We start from the raw sequence: 22,597 nt of genomic DNA on the forward strand, positions 1-22,597 counted from the left end.
TCTTAAATTTTAACTTAAACAGTTATATCCTGATCTTTGTGTATAGTAACCAACTTCCTTGTGCAGGAATTCTTCTATTTCTTAAGTTATTTTCTCAGCCTCTGCAGAATAAAATGGGTATCTTTGTGGTAAATTTTATGAAAGTTCACAGGTCTAAAACTTTCTTTCTATTATCTTCCCATAATAAATGAAAACTGACTTGGGTAAAGCAGAGTTCTTAGATTACATCTTTTTGGTAAGACTGACTTTTTTCTCTGTTACCTTCTGATGCTCACTGTCACAGCAGAGAGCCTGGAGACAATATTTGCTTTCTTTGAAAGATTTTTGCTTTTGATCTCTTACATCAAAATAATGTCCCCCTTTTCTTGAAGTTTAAAACTTTTTCTTTGGCAAATTTATTGAGGTCATTGTGAATTCAATCTCAATGCTTTTATGAAGTTCTGAAAAGTTTTATTTAATTTTATTTTTCCTTTTCAAATTCTTTTGTAAAAAGGTGTAAAAAAATGAATTGCAATTAGCAACTTATTCTTGATTATTGTCAGTTATATTTCAGTGTTCTATGATTTCAGTATCTGTCATCTCCTCTTGCATTCTTTTTGTCTCTCTTAAAGACACAAACTTAAAGTTTTATGTGTCTATGAAATATCTTAAATGCATTTTTTCAGCTTACCTTATGTTTTACTAATATATTTTTACCCAACATAAATCCTAATCTATAATTCTCTGACTTGTCAAGTAAGTGCATTTTTTAATCACAACAATAAACACCTCTAAAACCAGCATTCAGAAACTATGATTGGTTCATATTCAGAAATATGTAAGCACATATGGTATCATAATATATATGTATTACATTTATGTGAAATGTTTCAGAGTTATGTATACATTTTGAGTTTTCATTATATTGTAGGCATTTCTTATAACATCATAGAATAGATACATTTAAGCAAAGCAAGAAGAAAATACTTTTGTAATATCCATATCCAAAGATAATGACTACTATTCAACTTAGTGTCACTAATGAGGATTTACATAGAGTTTATACAGTGATCCTATATTCTATTGACTTAATTGATGCAATATATCTTAATCATTTGTGTGGTCTTCATAAATTTTTTATTTATTTAAATGGCTCTGTCAATATGAACCCTCTTTATGTACTAGTGTCTTTAACTATTCCTGTATTCATGTATAAATATATGTCTGTGTTATCTCTCTATGTGTTGGGGGGTATGGATATGTAATGAATAATGCTGCAAAGGACATTACTAAACAGAAATCCATGTGGACACTTCTGCATATTCGGTTAAGAAAGACATTTAGTAATGATTAGGTACGTATTGTCCTGGCTTTTTTCATAGCTGTGGTGAACTCCCTTATTAATATGTGAAGAGATATTTAATACTGTCCACTTAATTTGCATACTAGAAGAGTGTACTATCTCAATTTACTCTCAACTGATCAGTTTGGTTCAGGCAATCGGTCATGTCCAACTTTGCAACACCATGGACTACAGCTCACCAGGCTTACCTCTCGTTCACCATCTCCAAGGGCTTGCTCAAATTCACATCCATTAGTAGGTGATGCCATCTAAAAAATCTCACCTCAGCTGTCCCCTTCTCCTCCTACCTTAAATTTTTCCCAGCATCAGGGTTTTTCCTAATGAGTCAGCTCTTCTTATCGGGTGCCAAAGTATTGGACCTTCAGCTCAGCATCAGTCCTTCCAATGAATATTTAGGGTTGATTTCCTGTAGGATTGACTAGTTTGATCTTTATGGAGTCCAAGGGATTCTCAAGAGTCTTCTCCAGCACCACATTTAAAAAGCATCAATTCTTTGGCACTCAGCCTTCTTTATGGTCCATATCTCACATCCATACATGACTACTGGAAAACCAAAGCTTTAACTATGGTTTTTGGACAGGTCTTTGTTGGCAAAATAATGTCTCTGCTTTTTAATATGCTGTTAGGTTTGTCATAGCTTTCTTCCAAGGAGCAGTTCAGTTCAGTTCAGTTGCTCAGTTGTGTCTGTTTGCGACCCCATGAATCACAGCACACCAGGCCTCCCTGTCCATCACCAACTCCCGGAGTTCACTCAAACTCACGTCCATCAAGTCTGTGATGCCATCCGGCCATCTCATCCTCTGTTGTCCCCTTTTCCTCCTGCCCCCAATCCCTCCCAGCATCAGGGTCTTTTCCAATGAGTCAACTCTTCACATGAGGTGGCCAAAGTACTGGAGTTTCAGCTTTAGCATCATTCCTTCTAAAGAACACCCAGGGCTGATCTCCTTTAGAATGGACTGGTTGGATCTCCTTGCAGTCCAAGGGACTCTCGGGAGTCTTCTCCAACACTACAATTCAAAAGCATCAATTCTTTGGCGCTCAGCTTTCTTCACAGTCCAATTCTCACGTCCATACATGACCAATGGAAAAATCATAGCCTTGACTAGACGGGCCTTTATTGGCAAAGTAATGTCTCTGCTTTTCAGTATGCTATCTAGGTTAGTCATAACTTTCCTTCCAAGGAGTAAGCATCTTTTAATTTCATGGCTGCAGTCACCACCTGCAGTGATTTTGGAGCCCAAAAAAATAAAGTCAGCCACTGTTTCCACTGTCTGTTTGCCTTGAAGTGATGGGACTGGATGCCATGGTCTTGGTTTTCTGAATGTTGAGCTTTAAGCCAACCTTTTCACTCTCCTCTTTCACTTTTATCAAGAGGCTTTTTAGTTCCTCTTCACTTTCTGCCATAAGGGTGGTGTCATCTGCATATCTGAGGTTATTGATATTTCTCCCGGAAATCTTGATTCCAGCTTGTGCTTCTTCCAGCCCAGCGTTTCTCATGATGTACTCTGCATATAAGTTAAATAAGCAGGTTGAAAATATACAGCCTTAATGTACTCCTTTTCCTATTTGGAACCAGTTCAAGGAGCAAGCGTATTTTAATTTCATGGCTGCAGTCACTGTGTACAGTGATTTTGGGGCCCAAGAAAATAAAATCTGTCACTTTTTCCATTGTTTCCCCATCTATTTGCCATGAAGTGATGGGTCCAGATGCCATGATCTTCATTTTATTGAGTTTTAAGGAAGGATTTTCACTCTCCTCTTTCACCTTCATCAGGAGGCTCTTTAGTTCCTTTTCAGATTCTGCCGTAAGAGTGGTGTCATCTGAATATCTGAAGTTATTGATGTTTCTCCTGGCAATCTTGGCTCTAGCTTGTGCTTCATCCAGCCCGGCATTTTACATACTGTACTCTACATATAAGTTTAATAGGCAGGATAACAATATACAGCTTTGATGTACTCCTTTCCCAATTTTGAATCAGTCTGTTATTCCATGTCCAGTTCACCTTCATCCATTCAGACACTCTGTCTATTAGATCTGATCCCTTGAATCTATTTGTCAATTACAGTGTATAATTGTAAGGGATTTGATTTAGGTCATATCTGAATGGCCTCATGGTTTTCCCTACTTTCTTCAATTTAAGTCTGAATTTTGTAATAAGGAGTTCATGATATGAGCCATAGTCAGCTCCCCCTCTTGATTTTTCTGACTGTATAGAGCTCCTCCACCTTTGGCTGCAAATAATATAATCAATCTGATTTCAGTATTGACCATCTGGTGATGTCCATGTGTAGAGTCATCTTGTGTTGTTGGAAGATACTGTTCCATGACCAGTGTGTTCTCATGTCAAAACCCTGTTACCCTTTTCACTGCTTCATTGTATACAAACTTGCCTGTTACTCCGGTTATGTCTTGACTTCCTACTTTTTTTATTCATTCCCTTATGATGAAAAGGACATCTTTTGAGGGTGTTAGTTCTAGAAGGTCTTGTAGATCGTCATAGAATGACTCAACTTCAGCTTTTTCAGCATTAGTGGTTGGGGCATAGACTTGGATTACTATGATACTGAATGGTTTGCCTTGGAAGTGAACAGAGATCATTCTCTCATTTTTGAGATTGCAGCCAAGTACTGCATTTCAGATGCTTCTGTTGACTATGAGGGCTACTCCATTTCTTCTAAGGGATTCTTACCCACAGTAGTAGATATAATGGTCATCTGAGTTAAATTTGCCCATTCCCATCCATTTTAATTCACTGATTCTTAAAATGTCAATATTCATTCACTCTTGCTATCTCCTGCTTGACCACTTCCAATTTACCTTGATTCATGGACCTAACATTCCAGGTTCCTATCCAGTTTGTTCTTTATAGCATCACACTTTATTTTCACCACCAGACACATCCAGAACTGGATATTGTTTCCACTTTGGCTCAGCCTCTTCATTCCTTCTGGAACTGCTTCTTTGCTATTCTCCAGTAGTGTATTGGGCACCTACCAAGCTGGGGAGTCCACCTTTTGGTATCAGTTCTCTTTGCCTTTTCATACTGGTTCATGGGTTTGAATGATAACCATGTGATGACAGGGGAAGTCTATTGCTATACAACAACAGACCAATCCAACCAGCCTTGCAAACTGAGGATAAAAACCCACAATCCTGTGCCTATGAATGTTCCAAACATCTGCCCTTGAGATATCTGGACATTGGCTGGATTGTGGTTATTCAGCCACTAAATTGTATCTGACTTTTTGTGACCCCATGAGCTGCAGCATGCAGGGCTTCCCTGTCCTTCACCATCACCATCTCCAGAGTTTGCTCAAACTCATGGCCAGATTACAGCCAATAAATTTTGCTTTTAAGTAACCAGCTGGAGGGTGCTTTCACCCTTTTGTTTCTAAGATTATAACACAGTTGTTCATTCTAGTAGCTACCTCATGGTATAAATTTTAAATGACTACTTTTCCTGAACTAGTATCCTCCACATATATTCGCTGCTACTATCACTGCACCTTTTTCTTGGAATGATAGTTTGTATCAGTGCTTACAAGAATTTGGATTTTTGCTCTAAAGATACTTATTAATTTCAGTATATGCTGAAAGTTTTGCACACGCGTTCCAGTGTTTGTGTGAATTGATTTGCATCCCATAGGTTTCTGTTGTGAGTCAAGGAAGAAGAAAACTGAATGATCAAAAGGAAAAGTGAAACTTTTCTATGACATGCTAGTTTTCACAGATTCTTAATAGATGCTCTTTGGAAGATTCTCCTATTAGATAATTTTAGAAATACTGGATTACATGAATATAATGGAAAGGTATATAGACTTTAATGTACTAAGGATTTTTAACATCTTTAACATTTTTAACATTTAGCGTTTTTAACATTATAACATTTTAAGCATTTTTAACATCTATAATTTATTTTACAATATTACACTACTTCTCCCTGAACAGCAAAGCATATGGCCTGCAACTAGTATTTCTTGAGGCACAGTTTGTGAAATGCAGCATTTTTTTTTTACTCACATTAACTTTCTTTTTTTTCCAAGATACCTCACCCCTACCTCAGTGAACTACTAATGATAACTTACTCCCGCTATTCTGGAAGGGGGAAATCAGGATATCTCATACTTTTATCCTAAGGATAAATGTTTCTGATGCCTCTTTTTTTTCCTGGACAGTTTGCCATATATCCTGATTATATCTTATAGTATGGGCTCCATATTTTAGGATGCTATGAAGGAGATAGGCTTTTGACTGAGGCAGACTGATTCCCCTGACTCCTCTGCCACGTACTTCACATGTGATATTGAGTAAATTATTTTACCTCTCAGGATCTCTGGTTAATCATATTATAGTAAAGATACTGTTACCCTTCTTAAAAATCACTGAAATAGATAAAACTGATTTTCAGACTATATAAAGTATACCTAGAAATATTTTTAAAAATGGAAACTATCAAAATCAGCAATACTCACATAAAACCATTTTCAACGTCTGTTCTCCAACAAATAAATAAAAATTTAAACTACAATTGTATACCACAACAACACACTCAGTAGTGTGATTATTTATTGACAATTTGAAATTTTGCAAGAATATAGAGAAATTTTAACACTGTTCTTTTTATGGTGAAAATGAAAATTGCCATAACCACTTAGGAAAACCCTTTGGCAGTTTCTACTGAAGTAAATATATGCTTGCACTACAACCCAACAATTGTACTTCTAGAGTATTAAGCATTCATAGCAGTTTTAGCTACAGATAAGTCAATAAGAGAAGGAATAATGTTTGACATGCTTATAAAATAGAATTCTACACTTCTGATACATATGAAAACGTTGAAGGATCTGCCAGAAAGAAACAAGATGTAATAGACCATCTGATGTAGAATTTCACTGATACAAAGTTCATGAACAAACAAAGCTAATCTATGGGAATAAAAGTACAAATAATGGTTACCTCCATGGAATGGGATAGTTAGTGACTAAAAAGAGGCAAAAGGAACTTTCTGAGTGGTAGAAATACTCAATATATTGATCCAGATGGTGATTTCATATGTATAATCTATGTAAAAATGTATTCAACAGTGAATATAAGATGTGCACTTTATGCATTTACTTTGTGAAAGCTCAGTCGTGTCCAACTCTTTGCGACCCCATGGACTGTAACCTACCAGGCTCCTCCGTCCATGGGATTTTCTGGGCAAGTATACTGGAGTGGGTTGCCATTTCCTTCTCCAGGAGATCTTCCCCACCCAGGGATTGAACCTGGGTCTCCCGCATTGTAGACGGACGCTTTACCATCTGAGCCACCAGCGAAGTCTAATATACACTAATTCAATTAAAAACAAAACAAGTGATAAGGATAACAATGAGATATAATATGTGTAATATATAGTATGGACTTTTAGTACATCTTCAAAATACTGAAGCTATTTTGACTTGTGTATGTTGGTATTAGACCAGTATATTGCATATAAAATTATTTTGAAAACAAAGTGTGCTTCATATTCCTAGTTACTGACTTAAATGTGAGTTTTGGACTACTACCAGTGCATAAGTTGGGATCACCCTATATATATGCAATGAACATCCTAACAAGGAGAGTGTAGAAACAGAAATGAGTTATATGCCGTATCATCTGTAGGCTGTTTGAAGAAAACTAAGGAATGATAAAATAGAAAGACTATAAATTTGTTCTCCTTGCATTACTGCAAGTGATGGGTAGTAAGAAAAGATGACAAACTGAAGAAGATGGGACAAATCTGGTGTATCTGAGTCCACATCAAACCTCATCTACTATTGTGTTGAATTTTTCTTCTTTTTTCAAGAAAAAATTGCTGGCTGCTAATTAACTGCTTCATAATGGTTGTTACTGAAAACAAGCAAACAAATAAAGAAAATAAAAATTTTAAAAGTAGGTCTAAGTTATAGTCTGAATCTCTGAATTTGTCACTGGAATTAGATTTCTCCCATTGATTTTTTTTTTTTTTTAATAATACAAATGAGTGGAAATCTATCCACACCTAATAGTGCTAACCAAAGCTATTGTGTTCATCAAACTTGCATCCAAATTGCATGGAGGCAACACACATTACACAGATGGTTTGATTCACTTGATAAATGGAGCTTTCAAAATGATTATCAGTTTTTTTTAACAATGGTAGCTATGGAAGAGTGTTTCAAAACAGCACTTTAAAACTATACCCTTTTAATTTGTTGTCTTCATGTTATATTTTTATAGGTTCTCACTTTTCCTGCTGTTGAAATTGCTTACCTTATCTAGTTTTATGAATGGAGACATAGTCTCAAATAGTTTATTTAATGAATCCAGTATATCTGTGCACTTCATCTTTATGTAATATACAAAGACCACAAGATTACCTTCCACATGGTTCCAGTAAGCCTGAGGCATAAACAGTTTTTAGTTGGCTCATAACAAACAGAGCAGCATAACATTATTCAAAGAAAACAGGATCAGAAGATTAGAGACAACATTTTATAACTTTACATTAAATCATATTCTGTGATTTCCTAACATTTCAAGCAAGAAAAGAAACGTGACTGATCATGTATTTCTCATGATCTGTTTCAGGTAATCTTGTTTAATAGGACTAATAGTTCTTTTCCTTATAAATGAGTGCTGAAGAAGAATTTATACCATGTCAATGTTGAACAAGCTAGTGAGCAGTGGTTTATTGGCCCAAACCAAAAGATGAATGCTTCCCATGAAGTATCTATCCAAATGGTGGACTGAAGATGGCAGAGGGAAAACAAAAGAGAGAGAGAGAAAGTGGGTGGGATTGCCAGTGAGCGGGAGGCAGAAAAAAAGTAGGAGTAAAAAAACTACAGTGAGGTACAATCCTAGGTGATTGCAGGGTTAAATTGATGATGTTTAATAAAGTGTGGCCGATGCCTCTGTGTGAAGACGTCCAAAAGATCTTTGGATGTTCAAGTATCAATTTTAAGGTGATCAGGACAAGGAGTATAAAGAAAGAGATTTCTGTCTAAGTTGAGAGTTGAGTGCATGAGATTTCCAAGGGGAGGGATAGAACCAAACACTAACTTGGTGACTGATAGGTTTTTTAAGAGTTAAAAGAAGAAGAAAGAACTAGTATAACTGAAGTAGAGGAATAGAAGGAAAACAACAAGAATCGCTTTACTCAGGCTTAATAAGGAGATACGTTTTTAGAAAGCATTGCGACAGAGGTTCTAAGGAAAACAGAAAATAGTTGATCTTCAATTTGTGTCAAAAAGATCACTGGTTAGCTTTGAGTGAAAAGTTTTCCTACCAAGGAGGGAGATAGAAAACCAGTGACAACAAAAGGGTTAGTTGGACTATGGAAAGTTCAGTTCAGTCACTCAGTCATGTCCGACTCTCTGTGACTCCATGGACTGCAGTATGCCAGGCTTCCCTGTCTATCACCAACTCCCAGAGCTTACTCAAACTCATGTCCATCCAGTCGGTGATGCCATTCAACCACTGTCATCCCCTTCTCCTCCTGCCCTCAATCTTTCCCAGCATCAGGGTCTTTTCAAATGAGTCAGCTCTTTGCATCAGGTTGCCAAAGTGTTGGAGTTTCAGCTTCAGCATCAGTCCTTCCAATGAATATTCAAGACTGATTTCCTTTAGAATGGACTGGTTGGATCCCCTTGCAGTCCAAGGGACTCTCAAGAGTCTTCTCCAACACCACAGTTCAAAAGCATCCATTCTTCAGTGCTCAGCTTTCTTTGTAGTCCAACTGTCACATCCATACATGACTACAGAAAAAACAATACCCTTGACTAGACAGACCTTTGTTGGCAAAATAATGTCTCTGCTTTTTAATATTCTGTCTAGGTTGGTCATAATTTTTCCTCCAAGGAGCAAGCATCTTTTAATTTCATGGCTGCAGTCACCATCTGCAGTGATTTTGGATCCCCAAAAATAAAGTCTGTCACTGTTTCCACTGTTTCCCCATCCGTTTGCCATGAAGTGATGGGACCAGATGCCATGATCTTAATTTTCTGAATGTTGAGTTTTAAGCCAACTTTTTCACTCTCCTCTTCCACTTGCATCAAGAGGCTCTTTAGTTCTTCTTCACTTTCTGCGATAAGGTTGTGTCATCTGCACATCTAAGGTTATTGATATTTCTCCTGGGAATCTTGATTCCAGCTTGTGCTTCATCCAGTCCAACATTTCTCATGATGTACTCTGCATAGAAGTTAAATAAGCAGGGTGACAATATACAGCCTTCACGTACTCCTTTCCTGATTTGGAACCAGTCTGTTGTTCCACATACAGTTCTAACTGTTGCTTCTTGACCTGCATACAGATTTCTCAGGAGGCAGGTTAGGTGGTCTGGTATTCCCATCACTTTAAGAATTTTTCACAGTTTGTTGTGATCCACACAGTCAAAGGCTTTGGCATAGTCAATAAAGCAGAAGTAGATGTGTGTTTTTTTTCTGGAACTCTCTCACTTTTTCAATGAAACAATAGATGTTGGCAATTTGACTATGGGAAGAGACAGGAATTTTTAAAGCATAATGTATTTTTTTTAAAAAAAAAGAAAGCTGGAAAAACTACTTTAGAAGCATTCCTGTGCACCTTTCAACCTTTAATTTCTCACTTTTTACTGTTGTTGTTGTTCAGTCACTATGCCCTGTCCAACTCTGCAACCCCATATACTGCAGCATCCCAGGCTTCCCGGTCCTTCAATATCTCCCAGAGTTTGCTGAAATTCATGTCCATTGATTTGGTGATGCCTTCCAACTACCTCATCTTCTGCTTTTCCCTTCTCCTTTTGCCTTCACTCTTTCCCAGCATCAGGGTCTTTTATTGTTTTATTTTATTTAATCCCTACAACAACTCTCTATGCTTTCATCTGTATGATAAGAAAATAAGATCAATATAAAACTTTTTATAATTAAAAACAAATGCATACTTTCTTTAGTTGTGTGTGTGTGTGCATGCTAAGTCGCTTCAGTCATGTCCAAATCTTTGCAGCCCTATGAACCATAGACTACCAGACTCCTCGGCCCATGGGATTCTCCAGACAAGAATACCAGAGTGGGTTGCCATGCCCTTCTTCAGGGCATCTTCCTGATCCAGGAATTGAACCCACATCTCTCATATCTCCTGCATTAGCAGGTGGATTATTTAGTACTAGCACCACCTAGGAAGCCCATTCTTTAGGTACATGAAGGCAAATGATTGGAAAAAAAAAAAAAATCAAAGAATGGGTATTGATGCAGAATCCCATGTGAGGCTAGAAATCATAGCGTAAAGAATAAAGCTTCAGTAAGGACACATACTCTAAGTCAAGAACTCTGGGAGAGATGAGGTTGAATATGTGGAATACATTTACAGTGGAAGAAATAGAAGATTTCTTCTAATGGTTTATACTTGTTCAATCAAGTAGGAGGCATGTTACTTGAATAACAGTGGTAGGAATGGTGAAATGGTTATTGAGAATAGTTTGTCTTAATATAGCTATATTTGGTGATGATAAAGAAGGACAGGAATTCAACATTAGATGGAAAAAAATCTTGAAGAGTTTCTGTGACTTGTGGAGCTTGGAGAACATTTATTTTCATGATCAGACTATAAAGTCCTGTTATCTTCTCCAAAACCATCAGCAGGTTAGGAATATAAGGGAGGAACAGAGAAGGGCAGTTACAACTGTTGTTGGGAATAGGTGGCAGATACACAGGAAAGTGAAGAAATAAAATGTGACCTTTATGACTAAATAATTGAAACGATAAAACAAGAATCCTGGTAACTAGATTCTGGATATTGAGTGATGGATGTTTGTTTGCTAGATATAGTTTGCTAATCTTTCATTTAAAACAAACTCAAATGACAAGGTACTTCCTCCATCATAGGGCACTGAAGATTGGTGGTCAGCATCTTCTTTTATGCTTATTTTCAGAAAATATAGAATTGAGTCACTAAAAAGACTTTGGAAATTGGTCTGTTGTTTTGAGATAGCCTATTTAAAAACAAAAAACAAAAAAAAACTAAGAGCAAAAGTTCTAAAACCAAAAAAATAACTGATGTCAGGTTCCAAAATGCTGTGTTTGTGAGCAATGGATTTACTCAACAAGCAGTATTTTAGATCTGGGCCTTCTTAGGAAATACCTCCCTCATGGAGTTGCTTAAGTAACTATGTATATGAGTCTCCTGCAGTTTCTTGAACCTCTTTGATTTTGGCTTCCAGAAGACTTATTTATGTGAGCATCTAAAGCAAACAAATAGAAGGAAAGCAGGTTGAATCAAGAAAGGTGTGAACAGCAAGAGAGAAGGGAGGGTTTGGAAATTTGGAAATTACATGGGCAAACAGATTTAATTGGGGTACACTTAACTAAATTAAGTTATGCTTACTTTATTTCTTCACTGCCCACTTATTCTTTTTTATTTTCTCCATTTGGATTTTTCCCCCAGTGCTAAAAGAAACTGCTCTTTTGGAGCTCATTAATGACTTTTCCTCTTTTTATTTTTTAATCTCATTTGGTTGATTGAATCCTTAGTATTCTCCTTTATTTCTACTTTGCTTTCCTTTTTGAAACCCTACTCCTTCACCAACTCTGAGAACATTCTGCCCTAGAAGCCTTCTTATATCTATGAATATTCCTGCCCTCACTTCTCTGGGGACCCATTCTCTTCCTGCTTTGTAACTGTAGTCATTGCAAAAAGCCTTTTTACTAAACATATACACTTTCTGGCTCCTTTACTCTTTTATTGCTTAACTGTCTCTTGATTGCAGTAAATATTTTGGAAACAAAAATGAAAATTCATACAATAATTTTCTCATAGTAGATGTTATCTCGTATCTAATTCTAATATATAAAAATTCAAGTTATTAGTAATGAGTAGCATAGAATTTTTATAGACATATACTTTATAAGTTAAACTGAAAGATACCTGGATATTGTAAGGTTTAGACTTTGGACATTTATTGAATAATTAATAATTAAAAAAAAATTCACATGTAAATCTACATGCTCTAGGAATACAAATTTTTGTATGCATTCTATTTGAATATAATAATACATTAATAAGGGCTCTTTGAAGGACTTTGAAAATGCTCTTGGACTAGTAGTTTCTTACACTAATCTCATTGATGAAATAAAAATTGTAAATTAGAAAGGATATAAAAAGCAATATTAGAGATTTTGAACTCAGAAGTTTGTCAGAAAGACATATTTTGCTCTTGGGTATGCTTTATTTCTGTTTATCTTCCTCTCAGATAAAAAAAATAATTAAGTGTTAGCTTTGAAATAATACCTTAAACTGATACAGTGAAGTCCCTGTAGTATCCAGAACATAACTAGGGTCAAGTTTAGTTTTGTTTAATTTTAATCAGATGAATGTTCTAGTTGCAATTCAAGAACAATCTAGTAAAACAATCCTTAAACCTTAATATAAGGACTAAGAAAGCATTGATATTAAGAATAAAGAATGAAAGTGGACCTACTTTCTATTGGAAAATACACATAAATCCTTTGAAAGCCATTCTATTAATGAAAACCTTTTGCACATTTAAATATAAAAATAATAGGGACATTTTAAGAACTTTCTTTTTGTCACCTACTGATCCAGGTACAGAATAGTCCAGCTGAAATTAATTGTTTAAAGACAGTATCAGATAGGTAGATATTATTTTAATCTCTGGTTTTCAGATAATGAACTGTGGTGGAAACATGGTCAAGGTCACACAAGTGGGACATGGAAGAGTCAAAATTCTAAGTCAGGGGGTCTGCTTAAGGCTCTCACTACTGTGCTAAACTCCATTTCACTATCAGAAAAAAGCCATAAATGTCATAGGACTTATTTTATCATGTAAAATAGAATGATGGCATCTGTTAATTGCAGGCCACAGACATTTCATAAACTAATACTCTAGTGAACTGAAGAAGTAAGCAAATGGAACTAATCAAGCAGAACAATGATTTATTTTTCCCTTGGCTCCAGAACACCTTAAAACATTGTTTTGATCATGAGCATCTGAGACTCCTATTTATTAAATTAATGAATATTTTGCTGTTTGAGATGTTTTCAACCATGTGCTGAGCCAAATTTATCATAAATAACAATATAAATATACTTTTAAAACCTCTTAAAATGATAAATTAAAAGCATTTTAAAATTCCTCACTTCAGTAAACTGGAAAATAACTTATCAAGTGTTGTTGAATAGCACTTATCATACCTTTTAGTGAATTAAATGTGTGTCAGGAACACAGATTTTGACCTCTCTGGATACAAATAGATTTTTGTAAATTGAATGTGTTAAGAGCAATTCAGAGATGTTGGAAACTTAAGTAACCATTATTTTCTTATCAAAGACTGTTAAGTACTCCAACAACAACAGCCAACAGTTAAGTAAGACAATGGTGAAAAGTTGTTGCTGAACCATGAAAGATGCTGGGATTCTTGGCCTCCAGAGGAGAAGAATTCAATTTAGAGCCAGAGAGGAGGCTTGATTGTTCAGAGCTTTTGTGTGATATAGTTTTATTAAAGCATAAAAGAGATAGAGAAAGCTTCTGACATAGACATCAGAAAGGGGCAGAAAGAGTGCCCCCTTGCTAGTGTTAGCAATGGAGTTATATACTTTCTAATTAGTTATTACAATGAGTCAAAAGAATCTCTGGAGGTTATAAAGATCTTACTAGACCCACTCCCATAATTTACATTTTAAGATAACAGGATTAGCCAGAAGGTTTTTTTTTTCAGAAACTGTCCTCAAGCAGGATACATTATTGTTATATATTCCTTAGTGCAGAGTTTAAACTGAGTTGTTTGTTGTGTAATCATCAGTTCAAGGCTTAAAGATAAAAATGTTTTATGTGACTAAGACTAAGTAATATAGAGGAGAAAAAAAAAATGTATGTCCTTTCCTCCTCCTTGAGAATTCCAGAACCCTATCTCCTCCTTGAGAACTCCAGACCCCTCTCTCCTTGGGGACCCCCAGACTTCTTATCAACCTGCCTAGGAATTGACTCTCTCAAAGGTAAGGTGGAAGACACATTTGTTGAAATCTTAAGTGTTCTGAATCAAATATTTTCATACCAGCAAACACCAATAGAATGGTTTTAAATAATCACTACAGACTGATCAGTGCATGGGTGGAGGAAAGTACATTAGCCAAACAAATATTATCCAAACATGATAGCAAAATATATGACCAAACTTTAATAATACAGTTCTTTCCAAGGGCAATAGCTTAATTTGAACTGGAATTGGACTCCTCTCTTACTTTTTGCATACTTAAAGAATCATAAAATATAGACTACAGATAAATTCTGGAAGGCTTTAGATAAAGCAATAAATAATTGTGATGCACATTCTTAAAATCTCTCTGAATTATTGACAAATAGCATGACTTCAAGATTACAGATTGCTCCTAGTTCCCAGCAGTGGACTAATATGACAATTAGATAAGGAAGTTAAGCATATATCTTTCCTTGTGGCAAATACATGAGGCATTTTTAAATCCTGTTGATTTTCTTTTTAAGCTTAATAAGATATGAGTGAGCAGTATTTTCATTAAATAGAAAGATTACTAAGTTAATGAAACATTTAGCAAAAATCTAAATTTAGAAAAGTACAAAATATTAGTAGAAGATGATAATGTGATTAGAGGATCCTCTTTCCCTTACTGGAGAGAATGAGCTCTCTTAGGTATGCAAGATGCCCATGAGTATGATTTTGACATGGTGAACAGAGCATAGGATTGGAAGAGGAGCAAATGTAGGCTCTTCTCTCCATCTGCCAGGTATTAGGCTATCTCCTTGACTGAGGAAATTAAAATTTCTTATATCTAGTATTAAATATGTAAAGTAAGAATGAAAATAATTTTCATTTTAGTAGATAGTTGTGAAAAGGAAATCAAACCATACATGTAAAGTTTGTAAAACAGTGTGAAATATATGTAAGGTGTCCATTAATAGTTGCAAGCTTATTCACTTCCTATTATTTGTATTTTTTGTGTGTGTTTCAATGGGCCATTCTTCAGCAAATATGTATTTTGTGCTCACCTGACTTTCATGATCTCAAGAGAGAACATGAACTCAAGGGTCCTTAGAACCTAACCACTGTGAAATTTCCTGTAACTTTTATCCTCAGGGAAAAGTAAAAGCTGTGGCTGTGTATATACACAGAAATACACCTCTGTGTAGTCCACAGTCTGGCTAGTGTTCCAAGATCCAGGTGACCCCCAACTCTCTAATTATGGGTTATCTGATTTGCAAGACTCAAGACTTTCAGTCAGGAGTTTCTCCATAGCATTTTGTCACAGTAGAACAATGAAGTCGAATTAATGCTATTATAAGGGTCAGAAAGACTTGAATATGTAGTCCAAGTTCAGTTCTGGTATTGCATGTAATCCTCAACTGAGTTAAAATATTTTGGCCTCTATTTTCTCATTTATGAGAAAAATAGGACATATATGCCCACACGTTTATATATACACACACTTTACCTAATACAATGGACTGCTCTGAAGTTATCCTGGGATATGTGAGTCAGTTTCTGAAACTGAAAGGATGCTCTCACCATTCTCAGAACACAACTTGTGCTGGATCTAGTTTCTCTATTAATGTAAAGTCAGAATAGCCCAGCTATTTTCCATTGTCTTTTACGTGAACCAGTATGCTGCTTGTACTAACTTACATGAAATAATAGAGCAGGAAAGAATAATTAGAGAACATCAAGTCTAATCTTTTCACTTGAAGAATGAGGAAGCCAGTTCTGTGAAGTAGGTCAGAAGCTCTTGCTCTGTTCCCTCACTGGTATGAAGCATCTCTGCTACCTAGGACCTAATGCATAGACTTTTCTGTAACCCTCTCTTTGTTAAGAGCTAAAGACAAGTAAATATTTGTATGTAGTTTGATTACTTATTGGAGAAGGCAATGGCACCCCACTCCAGTACTCTTGCCTGGAGAATCCATGGACGGAGGAGCCTGGTAGGCTGCAGTCCATGGGGTCATGAAGAGTCAGACACGACTGAGCGACTTCACTTTCACTTTTCTCTTTCATGCATTGGAGAAGGAAATGGCAACCTGCTCCAGTATTCTTGCCTGGAGAATCCCAGGGACAGCGGAGCCTGGTGGGCTGCCATCTATGGGGTTGCACAGAGTCGGACACGACTGAAGTGACTTAGCAGCAGCAGCAGCAGCAGCAGCAAGACAGAGAAGTCGATGGCAGCCCAATCCAGTACTCTTGCCTGGAAAATCCCATGGATGGAGGAGCCTGGTAGTCTGCAGTCCATGGGGTCGCTAAGAGTCGGACACGACTAAGCGACTTCACTTTCACTTTGATTAGTTATACTGTTGCTTCTCAGTGCTCCAAAATGTGAAATGTGTGAGGCTGGGAAATGAAGGTGAGAATGATGAAAGGTGACTTGTAAGGAAGACGGAGTGGATTTCTAAAAATACTGGCAAAATACATACCTGATAGCAGAAGTATAATCCATGTTTCTCCCAAGCCCCTTAGAAGGCACAATGTTCAGAGGGAGGTGTGAAAGTGAAAGTGAAGTCACTCAGTCCTGTCCGACTCTTTGCGATCCCACGGACTGTAGCCTACCAGGCGCCTCTGTCCATGGGATTTTCCAGGCTATAGCACTGGAGTGGATTGCCATTTCCTTCTCCAAGGGATCTTCCCAACCCAGGGATCGAACCCAGGTCTCCCACATTGTAGACAGACGCTTTACTGTCTGAGCCACGAGGGAGGTATATGTCTGTGGAAAAAACAAGAGGATTAAGAGTAGCATTCAGTTCAGTTCAGTTCAGTTGCTCAGTCGTGTCCTACTCTTTGCGACCCCATGAATCACAGCACGCCAGTCCTCCCTCTCCATCACCAACTCCCGGAGTTCACTCAGCCTCATGTCCATCGAGTCAGTGATGCCATCCAGCCATCTCATCCTCTGTCGTCCCCTTCTCCTCCTGCCCCCAATCCCCCCCAGCATCAGAGGCTTTTCCAGTGAGTCAACTTTTCTCATGAGGTGGCCAAAATACTGGAGTTTCAGCTTTAGCATCATTCCTTCCAAAGAACACCCAGGACTGATCTTTAGAATGGACTGGTTGGATCTCCTTGCAGTCCAAGGGACTCTCAAGAGTCTTCTCCAACACCACAGTTCAAAAGCATCAATTCTTCTTTGCTCAGCTTTCTTCACAGTCCAACTCTCACATCCATACATGACCACTGGAAAAACCATAGCCTTGACTAGACGGACCTTTGTTGGCAAAGTAATAATGTCTCTGCTTTTCAATATGCTATCTAGGTTGGTCATAACTTTTCTTCCAAGGAATAAGTGTCTTTTGATTTCATGGCTGCAGTCACCATCTGCAGTGATTTTGGATGAGTGCATAAAAGTACCTTCAACCAAATTTGATGAAAGCACAGGATCTGAACGGCAATGCAGTGGGCCTTACATACAGAGAGTCTGCATGTTAATTCCCACAGCATTTATTTCTCTGAACATTGTGTGCTCATGTGAAGGCAGCTAGATTAGCTACCCCAGGGCACTTCAGTATGTTGCCACACAAGCTTAAATGGACCTCTTTTTATCTGCCAGTGAAGGTCAAATAGCTTGTTGGGCATCAGGAAATCTAAAAAAAAGGACCCTTCTTTTTAAAAGCTATTTCTGTTACAGAAATCGTCCTGCCAGGATACATAGGATGAAAATGTGTAAGAATTTTCTTTCTGAACTACTAATTCTCAACACCTATGTAGGCAGATTATTGTTGTATTGGAGTACTTAGATTTACCAGTGGATAATTGGAAAAATCATCTTACTTAATAGCCTTTGCAGTACATGGTGTGTTTTCTTATGTGCATATAGATTTTGTTCCATATTCTGTATACCTGGAAGTTTATCATTATGGCTAGTGTGTTATTGCATAAGCATTAGGCCCCATGATTTCTAAAAATGTCATTGTGGTTGTTTGCAAAACAATCACTCTCTTCATGGATTCACAGAGTTTCCTTTTAAACATATATAATATTAAAACAGTTTGTCTCTTTGATATGCATAAGTCTCCTGAGGTTTAAAGGTGACTAGGGCAGCAGACTTTCTTGCAAATAAATCAAACATCAAGTGCAGTGGCTTCTTGCCTTGTATACACAGTGTCTAACAACTTCACTTAGACACACTTAAGTCATATTTTATTTAATACTGTCTTGCTCCTCAGTTTGAAAAGAACACTTTTATGATTTGTTTTAATCTAGAGTATAGTATGTTTACTACAACCATTTGATATTCTTGAAATCTTTAGGAAGTATATGGGTTCCTAAAAGTGGGCAATTTCAAAATACTTCATCTTTGAGCTCTGTAATGGTTGTCACTGCAAAAGAATTGTTTTAATAAGAAGTTCAGCCAAACCAGCACTGCTGCTTACTAGTTCTTGCATTCATCTCTTCCTTACTTTCTTGAACATTCCACAGAGCTGCAATTTCAGACCCTTTCCGTTTTCTTTAAAACTCCATCTCCTTCTGCACCTCTGTCCCCTCCACATGTTTAAAAGATGACACGCTCTGCCACATTGTTAGGTCAAAGTTGTGCACTGAGACTCTTAATTTCTTACGTTTCCATCCTAGACTGTCCTTGTGTCTTCACATCCTTTCTCCTGTATTGAAAGATAGCAAATCAACTTTTGTTTTTCTAAAGGCTTATCTCGACTTAAATTTGGATATCTCACCCTCTGGACATTGTGTTCTTAATAATCTTTATGGAATTCTTGGCATTACCCTCTCTGTCTCTTTTCACTTTTGAATAAATATGTTTCTCTTCACTTTGGTTTACCTGCTCTTAAAACATCAAACAAGCAAGCTCATTAAGACCCTAACACCTGTTCAAAGTCTTCTCTCTTTGTTCTTTTTTTAGCACCACAATTCTGGAAATTAAGACTCACTTGTTTTCACTTCCTCACACTGCACATCTAATCTTGACTATACAGCTGTGCTTCTGGTACCTATAGTTCCTTCAAGCACAATGTTTTTGACTGTTGTGTTAGTATTTCCAAAATTATGTATCATCTGAACAACCCCTGCTCTCAAGCCAGGCTTTGTCACTGACTCACTATCTTATGAAAGTAAAAATTGGAAGTGTTAGTCTCTCGATAGTGTCTAACTCTTGGTGAGCCTGCTAGGCTCCTCTGTCCTGAGATTCTCCAAGTAGTATACTGGAGTGGGTAGCCATTCCCTTCTCCGGGGCATCTTCCTGACTTGGGGATTGAACCTGAGTCTCCCACATTGTGGGCAGATGCTTTACCTTCTCAGCCACTTGGGAAGCCACTATCTTACAGTATTTTTTTTTCCAGTCATGCAAAACAAATTCTAAACACACTTCAACTTTTCTCTCCTTTTCCATTTCTTATTGGTTAGTGAGTCCATTGTGGATGGATTTTCTATATATTTTTTACATGTATTTGTTCTTTCCAGTTCTGTGTCCACAACCACAGTTTAAGGCCTTCCTTTACTTCATTGTTCCTCATGCAAATGCTGTCTTGTGAGTTTCCTAGTTTCTAGTTTCTCTCTGCTCCTGCCTAAACAAAGGTGATTCCAAGAATGTTCCTCTTCTGCTCAAATTCTTCAAAATGAATGATTGGAACTCAAAGATGTTCTAACACCTTCTCAAAGGACAAGGCCTTCTGTGTAATTGCCTGTTAATATGAGTTTGGAAGAGTTGAATAATTCTCACTATATATTTTTGACATTTATATATATAAAAGTTTTCCTACCTCCGTATATATTATACGATTATGTATTTTTCAAATAGGTCATATTTCCCGAGTCATTATTATTTAAAACCCTTGTCTATTTCATCTATTTTTAAATATTTTGTCTATGTTGTCTGTTTTGAAAATATCTAAATTGCATATACATTGTTGTTGTTCAGTGGCTAAGTCATGTCTGACAGTGTGTTCAGTGGCTAAGTCATGTCTGACAGTGTGTGTTCACATGGGCTGCAGCACACCAGGCTTCCCTGTCCTTCACTCTCTCCCAGAGTTTGCTCAAATTCATGTCTGTTGGGTTGGTAATGCATATACATTACATCTCACAAAAAATAACGTATCAGAACAAAACAAAACAGAGCTCATCATCTAAGGAGTTAGAGTAGATACCTACATAAACTGATGACTTTTACTGATCCTTATTTGGTGTCTAGGTATTCTGGCAGTTAAGACCCAAACATAAATATGTTGGGTGGTCACTGAATAATTACTGACTGTTGACTCCAATATGTATAATCTGAACTTGGGAGAAATGAGAATTTTCAGTGACTGGTTTAAAGATAGCCACAATAAGGACTCAGAGTTGCCCCTTAATATATATGTGCTTATTCTCTCAGTTGTGTCTGACGATTTGTGACCCCATGGACTGTAACCTTCCAGGCTCCTCTGTCCATGAGGATGCTCCAGGCAAGAATACTGGAATGAGTTGCCATGCCCTCCTCCAGGGGATCTTCCCAACCCAGGGATTGAGCCCAGGTCTCCTGCATTGCAGGTGGATTCTTTACCATCTGAGCCACCAGGGAAGCCCAATATATATATATATATATAGTAAAACAACATATATGTGATACCAACAAATGAGTTGATGAAAAGCAAACACTATGAATTTGTCACAAGAGATTGTGGAAATACACATGTGGGCTTGTGCAGATAGCTCTAAGGTAGTTCCAATTTCTAACTTTTTCCCTTTTTTCTTCTTCCTTTTTTTTTTTTTTTTTTTTTTGCATATTCTGAAGCCAGGGACTTTGTGAAATATCATTGAATTTAGTGACTAATGGTCACTGGTATGGAGGATAAATTCTAGGGAAAGGCAAGTACACCTCACTGAAAAGCTCTTTAGCAGTAAATCTTATTTGATTTGGAAATATCTATCTGCATTCCAAGTAAAGAAAAAAACATGAAGCATCAAGTAATGTAACTTAAAGGTGTAAATAGATATATATTGAAGTAAGGAAATGTGTTTGAAAGGGATTTTCAATTACCTTACTTAGAATATTTCTTTTCAAAGTATTACTGTGAACCCTTTGTGACCTCATATAAAAGAAAATTTTACAGGGAGATACAAATATGTCAAATTGGGTTTGATTCAAGGGACAGTTGTTGAACACTACATTGAATCTGGCTTGCAGGCTAAGAGAAGTTAGTTTAGAAGATTTACTACCATAGATTGAATCTAGTATCTCGCCATAAATCCAATTTATCATCACACATTACTTTATCAGATAGTTCCACAAGGTAGAAAAATTATGCTACAGGTCTCATTAATTTTTTGGCATATGTGACTGAATTCTAAGGATATATAGCCTCACCAAGAACATTTTATTGTGGACTGACTTATTTTCATCAATCCACATTGAACAAGGGACTATATCTTTAATAAAAAACACAAACATCATCCAGGATAGTTTTTTTTTTTTTTTTTCCTTAAATTACTCACATTGGAAGAAAGACTTCTATTTCTCTGTCCATTTTCCCACTTATTTTGAAATAAAGAATTGTCCATAGAAGAGAATTATCCCTTATGTTTATTCCTTTTAAAATTTATATGCTGATAAATTTAATTAGCACTAAGATGTAGTTTTCTTACCCATAAACATGTCTTACTTTGACTTTACTCTTTAGCAAACATAAAAAACATAAACGTTACATAAACTTTAAGAGCTAAATTGACTCCTATAGTCATAAATTGTAATCTCCTGCTTCTAGATGAAACAATTCTGTTTTGGGTTTTTTTTTTTTTTTTGACAATAAGATGTCAACATTTACTAAGCACATACTGTTGTCAAATATTGTTTTAAATACTTTGCATATATCAAATTATTTGTTCCTCACAATAACTCTATGGTGAAAGTACTATTATTCTTATTATTTTGGTGTTTTTAAACATATTCATTATCTCATAGACTTACCATTTTCTTCTTTTTTCCTAATCTGATGCTTCTTATAAGAACTGTAAGAAGGATCTCTGTGTATGAATTCATCTCTAACACATACAGCAGTCTCATAAGGCATAACAACAGAAGCTAATTTCTCAGCTCTACAAAAAATTTAAAATAATTTGAATGTCATTCTACGTACTATATTCTAATAATTACCATATTTTCTCTCAGCAAGTAAAATAAATGCCATCACACTACCGATTTTTTTTTTTTTTTTTTAGACAAGCATTAAGAAAAGAGACACTGATGTATAGAACAGTCTTTTGGACTCTGTGGGAGAGGGAGAGGGTGGGATGATTTAGGAGAATGGCATTGAAATATGTATA

At 36.5% G+C, this 22,597-nt stretch overlaps 1 protein-coding gene across 23 annotated transcripts in view; it reads left to right on the forward strand.

Annotated features, from left to right (window-relative positions):
• The window catches only part of PTPRD (protein tyrosine phosphatase receptor type D), a 2,527,413-nt gene that overhangs the window by 153,572 nt on the left and 2,351,244 nt on the right, over positions 1-22,597 (forward strand). The gene's annotated exons all lie outside the window — the stretch shown is intronic.

The sequence above is a fragment of the Bos indicus genome, chromosome 8, assembly GCF_029378745.1.
Source record: "Bos indicus isolate NIAB-ARS_2022 breed Sahiwal x Tharparkar chromosome 8, NIAB-ARS_B.indTharparkar_mat_pri_1.0, whole genome shotgun sequence".
NCBI classification, from domain to species: domain Eukaryota; kingdom Metazoa; phylum Chordata; class Mammalia; order Artiodactyla; family Bovidae; genus Bos; species Bos indicus.